This window comes from Cervus canadensis, chromosome 29 (genome assembly GCF_019320065.1).
Source record: "Cervus canadensis isolate Bull #8, Minnesota chromosome 29, ASM1932006v1, whole genome shotgun sequence".
Taxonomy (NCBI): domain Eukaryota; kingdom Metazoa; phylum Chordata; class Mammalia; order Artiodactyla; family Cervidae; genus Cervus; species Cervus canadensis.
This window is the reverse complement of record NC_057414.1, coordinates 15,869,059-15,874,514: the sequence shown is the minus strand read 5'-3', so window position 1 is coordinate 15,874,514 and position 5,456 is coordinate 15,869,059. Positions and strand designations below refer to the sequence as shown.

The 5,456-nt window shown below is 38.3% G+C and overlaps 1 pseudogene; it reads left to right on the top strand.

The window, feature by feature from the left end:
* Positions 1 to 2,657: 2,657 nt before the first annotated feature.
* Positions 2,658 to 3,596, top strand: LOC122431103 (annotated as a pseudogene).
* The last annotated feature ends 1,860 nt before the right edge of the window (positions 3,597 to 5,456 follow it).

The window sequence follows — 5,456 nt, the reverse complement described above, 5'->3', positions numbered from 1 at the left end:
AGAGGGTAAAGACTCTGCCTGCAATGCAGGAGACCTGGGTTCAATCTCTGGGTCAGGAAACTCCCCTGGAGACAGGAATGGCTACCATTTCAGTATTCTTGTCTGGAGAATTCCATGGGTAGAGGAGCCTGGCAGGCTTACAGTCCACGGGAGTCTCAGTCAGAAACAGCTGAGTGACTAACCCTCTCACACTCACTAGTCAGCCCACTAGACATCAGTAGCAACCCTCCCGAGTGTGACGATCAACAGTATCTTCAGACATTGCTAAATGTCCTGTGGGGTTTTAATCTCTCCTGGTTAGGAACCACTTCTCTCTATAAGTAAGCAGCAACCTGATTTCTCTTTAGAAACAGGAAAAGGTTTTCCACAATTATGTACTACTTTGAAATCAGAAAAAGACAGTCACTTGTACTGGCCATTGAAGAGAGAAAACCATATCCTCAGAATAATTATGTTTTCAAACCGCAATTTTTTAATTCACATGTTCTTTACCTCTTCGAGGGCTTCCCTTGTGGCTCAGCTGGTAAAGAATCAGCCTGAAATGTGGCAGGCCTGGCTTTGATCCCTGGGTTGGGAAGATTCCCTGGAGAAGGGAAAGGCTACCCACTCCAGTATTCTGGCCTGGAGAATTCCATGGACTCCGTAGTCCTTGGGGTCTCAAAGAGTTGGACATGACTGAGTTACTTTCACTTAACTTCACTTACCTGTTTGAGTGGCTCGGGGGTAAAGAATCTACCTGGAAGACACACCTGAGACATTCTATATCTGGATTGGGAAGATACCCTGAAGGAGGAAATGGCAACCCACCACAGTATTCTTGTCTGAGAAATCTCATGGATTTAGTGGGTTGGCAGCCTACAGTCCCTAGAGTTGTAAATCACTGGACACAACTGAACACACACACACACATTAACCTTTTTGAAGTTATTTGAAGAATGTGGAAAATACTGGATGTGTTGGGGTTTAGTCCAGATTTTTCCCCCTAAAAATAACCAACTGGTGCCTCCAAATCATTTTATTGTTACCAGGGGTGAGGAGAGAAAATACCCTTCACTGGCATTTTCAATTTGTCAAAATCTTTGAATATATATCTCCTTTATTTAAGAAAAATAAATAAGCACAACCCTTAAAATTTTTATGTTTTGTGAGAATTCAGGCAAGATTCATTTCTAAAGTTTCTTTTTAAAGTTATCAGAATAAAATACTTATATTCAATGGATGTTGTGACGATCAGATGTATATGCAACTTAAGTATGCATGTATAACATCCTATCTGTGTAATCTGGTTTACTATTTTTTCACTTGCCACCTTATAATCATTTTTAGATCATTGAGACTTCTTCGGAAAGCTGAGTGATTTCCGGTAATATGTATGCAGCATAGCTTTGAACTTTTCCCTGTTGCTTGACACTTTGTTTATAAGTTTTGCTTTCATAAATAATGGGGCAATGCAGCAGCAAGCATTTCTGTTAGTTACATGTTCACATCATAGTTTAGCTCTTCAAATAGAGTTAAAACAAAGAGTATATTTGTCAAATAGGTCTTCATAAGGCTTGAGAGTCACAGTTACAGAAAGTTAGCTTCTGAATATCAGTTCCCTGGAGAATGGCAGACAGTGTGTGCCATAATTGACAAAATCACTATGCAAATTTTACAGGAAAAATACTAATATAGATTATAAAATCTTCTTTCTCCAACAAAACCATATTGAAATAAGTGAACACTTGTGGATGAACAGTCTTAAATAAGCCTGCCTCACATTTTTCGTTAAAAAAAAATAGATGGTTACTATGTAATATTTTCTTAAAAAATATCCACTGAATCCCAATATTTCCAGAAATGATTAAAGAGTATGTCAGTAAAAAGGTACTGGAATATTTTTAATAGCCATTTTATTGACCTATAGTTAATTTACAGTGTTGTGTTCCTTTTAGGTCTACAGTAAAATGATTCAGATATATCTATGTAGCTTTATCTGTTCCATATAGGTATATCATATTTTTTTCAGAGTCTTTTCCATTATAAGTTATTATAAGATATGGAATATTGTCCCCTTTGTAGTACCTTAGGTCCTTGTTATATATTTTATATACAGTGAATGAAATTTGCTCAGTCGTGTCCAACTCTTTGCAACCCCTTGGACTATACAGTCCATGAAATTCTCTAGACCAAAATACTGGAGTGGGTAGCCGTTCCCTTCTCTGGGAGATCTTGGAGACCCAGGAGACCTGGGACTGGACCCATGTTTTCTGCATTGCAGGTGGATTCTTTATAAGGGAAGCCCTTATATATAGTAACGTGTATATATTAATTTAATTAAAAAAACAATATGGATAATTAAATAATACTTGATATCTTTCTGATGATTCAGTTCTAAGTTCTGAATTACATATAACTGGTTTAAGGAATCATACAGGCTCATATGGATGCAAATTCTTTCCTGTGATCTGTGAAGTAAACCATGAACTTGATGTATTTGAGTGATGCAGTTTCTGAACTTTTCCTAAACTTCTCAAAAGCAATGTCTTATTTCTTTGCTAAAAAATGTATCCTATATATTGTCATGTTTCTTTCAGGAGACAATCAAAACTGAATCAGGGATGATCTCATGGAGAATAACTGTTGATATTTTTCTGCAACCACAGTAAAGTGAGGACATGGACGAGGAAAACTGCACTGCTGTGACGGACTCCACCCTCCTCGGATTCTCAGATGCCCCTGAGCTCAGAGTCTTCCTCTTCCTGCTGTTTCTTTCCATCTGTCGAGTCACAGTTTTGGGAAACCTGGGCAAGATTGCCCTGATTCAGGTCAGCTCTTGACTCCACACCCCCATGTACTTTTTCCTCAGCCACTTGTCCTTTGTGGATTTCTGTTACTCCACGACCATCATGCCAAAGATGCTAGCTAACATCTTAAACGAAGGCAGAGCCTTTTCCTTCCTGGAATGTGCTGTGCAATTCTACCTGTTTTGCACATTTGTGGTAACTGAGGTGATTCTGCTGGCAGTGATGGCCTATGACTGCTTTGAGGCCATCTGTGACCCACCGCTCTACATGGTCACCATGTCCCGGAATCTCTGCATGGAGCTGGTGTCTTTTGCTATCTCAATGCTACTGTATGTTCTGTGATTCACTTCTGTTTAGCTCTTCAGATCCCATCCTACAGATCAAACAAATGTGATCAACCACTTCTTTTGTGACCTCACCCCTCTCTTGTCTCCTGCTTGCTCTGATGTGACTGTGAATCAACTGGTGCTATACACTGGGGCCAGTTTTTGAGATCATCACCATGTGGCCATCCTCATGTCATATTTGTTTATTCTCATCACCATCCTGAGGATGAACTCTGCAGACAAAAGGTGCAAAGCTTTTTCCACCTGTGCTTCCCACCTTACTGCCATCATTGTCTTTCATGGAACCATCCTTTTCATTTATTGCTGGCCCCACTCTGACAAGAACAATACAAACACTGACAAAGTGGCCACAGTGTTCTACACTGTAATGATCCCCATGCTGAACCTCCCAATCTACAGCCTGAGGAACAAGGATGTGAAAGAAGCTCTCAGAAAAGTGGTGAGCTCCAAAATATTATCCTAGAGAATATTTTCCTAGCAGGACTCAGCATTCCAGTTTGGAATTTGATGGAAGGGTAATGATATGTTGCAGTGTTGGAATAAAAAGAACAGTCAAGATGTGAATAGCTATGAGTGAGTCTTTTTAATTCTCTTAACTTTGTGCCTTTTCAATTTGCAAGTTAAGGACTGAGAATATTTCAAAATGTGCAGCCTACTTCTTTGTTTTAATCCCATCTGAAGTGTTTTAAATTATACTGTGTACTGGACTGCTAAAACACACAAATTTAATTTTCTCTTTGACTTTCATGAGTTTAATGGACTAGGTGTCACATTTTAACATCCACTATGGCGACTATGATTCATTTCACAATTGAATACCTGTTATTTTACAATAAAGAACACATCTTTGTCAGTTTTTACATAGAATGAGATTCCATATGTGTATATATATATATATTCTCTATATTTTTTGTTCATAATTCCCTTATTAATTTTTGTTTGTTTTTGTCATTGCAGTGTCCAGTGGTTTTGGAGTTTCATATATCTGAATAATAGAGACATTAATAATAATTATGTTACAGACATTTTAGGGAAATTAAGTTACAGGTCAAGTACAAATAGCTTAGGAGTATCCTTAACACATAATTGGTTGTCTCTATGTATGTGTATGTGTGTGTGTGTGTGCATAGACATAAATTGTCTATTATACTTAACAGCATTGTGCTTTGCCGATACTACATTTTTACAGATTGAAGATTTGTGGCAAGCCTTCATCAAGCAAGTCTATTAGCACTGTTTTTCCAGCAACATTTGCTCACTTGTGTCTCTGTCACATGTCACATTTTGGTAATTCTTGCAATATTTTAAACTTTTTCATTATTGTATAAGTTATGGTGATCTGCCATCTCTGATGTTACTATTGGAAAAGATTACAGCTCACTGACGGTTTAGATTGTAGTTAGCATTTTACAGTATTTTTCAACTAGGATACATATATTTTTTAGTTTTGTTGATTTGCATAAAATTTTAAAATTATTTTATTCTGTTTTGGCTGTGCTGGGTCTTCTTTGTGGCATGTGGGCTTCTCTAGTTGTGGTGCTTCTCTAGTTCCCTGTGGCATGTGGTATCTTAGTTGCCCCATGAGGGATCAAGCACAGGTCCCCTGAAAAGAATAGTGGATTCTTAACCACTGGACCACTAGGAAGGCCCAATATACATACATGTCTTTCACATAATGTTTCAGTATGCATATTTAGATAGACATATGCACCCTGAAAATATGTTTGACTTGCTTTATTAATGATATTTGCCTTATTGAAAAGTGAAGTTGCTCAGTCGTGTCCAACTCTTTGTGACCCCATGGACTGCAGCCTACCAGGCTCCTCCATCCATGGGATATTCCAGGCAAGAATACTGGAGTAGGCAGCCGTTTCCTTCTTCAGGGAATTTTCCCAACCCAGAGATCAAACTGGGATCTCTGGCGCTGCAGGCAGACGCCTTACCGTCTGAGCCACCAAGGAAGCCCTATTTGCCTTATTAGGTTTGGTATATTCACTTTACTGTCATATACCAAACTTACAATATCTCCCAGTTATGTCTGTATGCTTATAAAGGTATATACCCACATATTACATAGATATATCGATATATTATATATGCGTATGTATTGGTTGGTTGTTGTTTAGTCACTAAGTCATGATTGGATCTTTGGCGACCCCACAGACTATAGCCCACCAGGGTCCTTTATGTATGCAATTATGTAATAATCATTGTTATGAATAGCAGCATTTCTGACCTTTGCCTCTTTCTCTCTTTCAATTATTTTCTTCTGGCTTGCTTTAAAAACGTGCATCAAATGCTTACTGTGACTCTTAGGTGGACT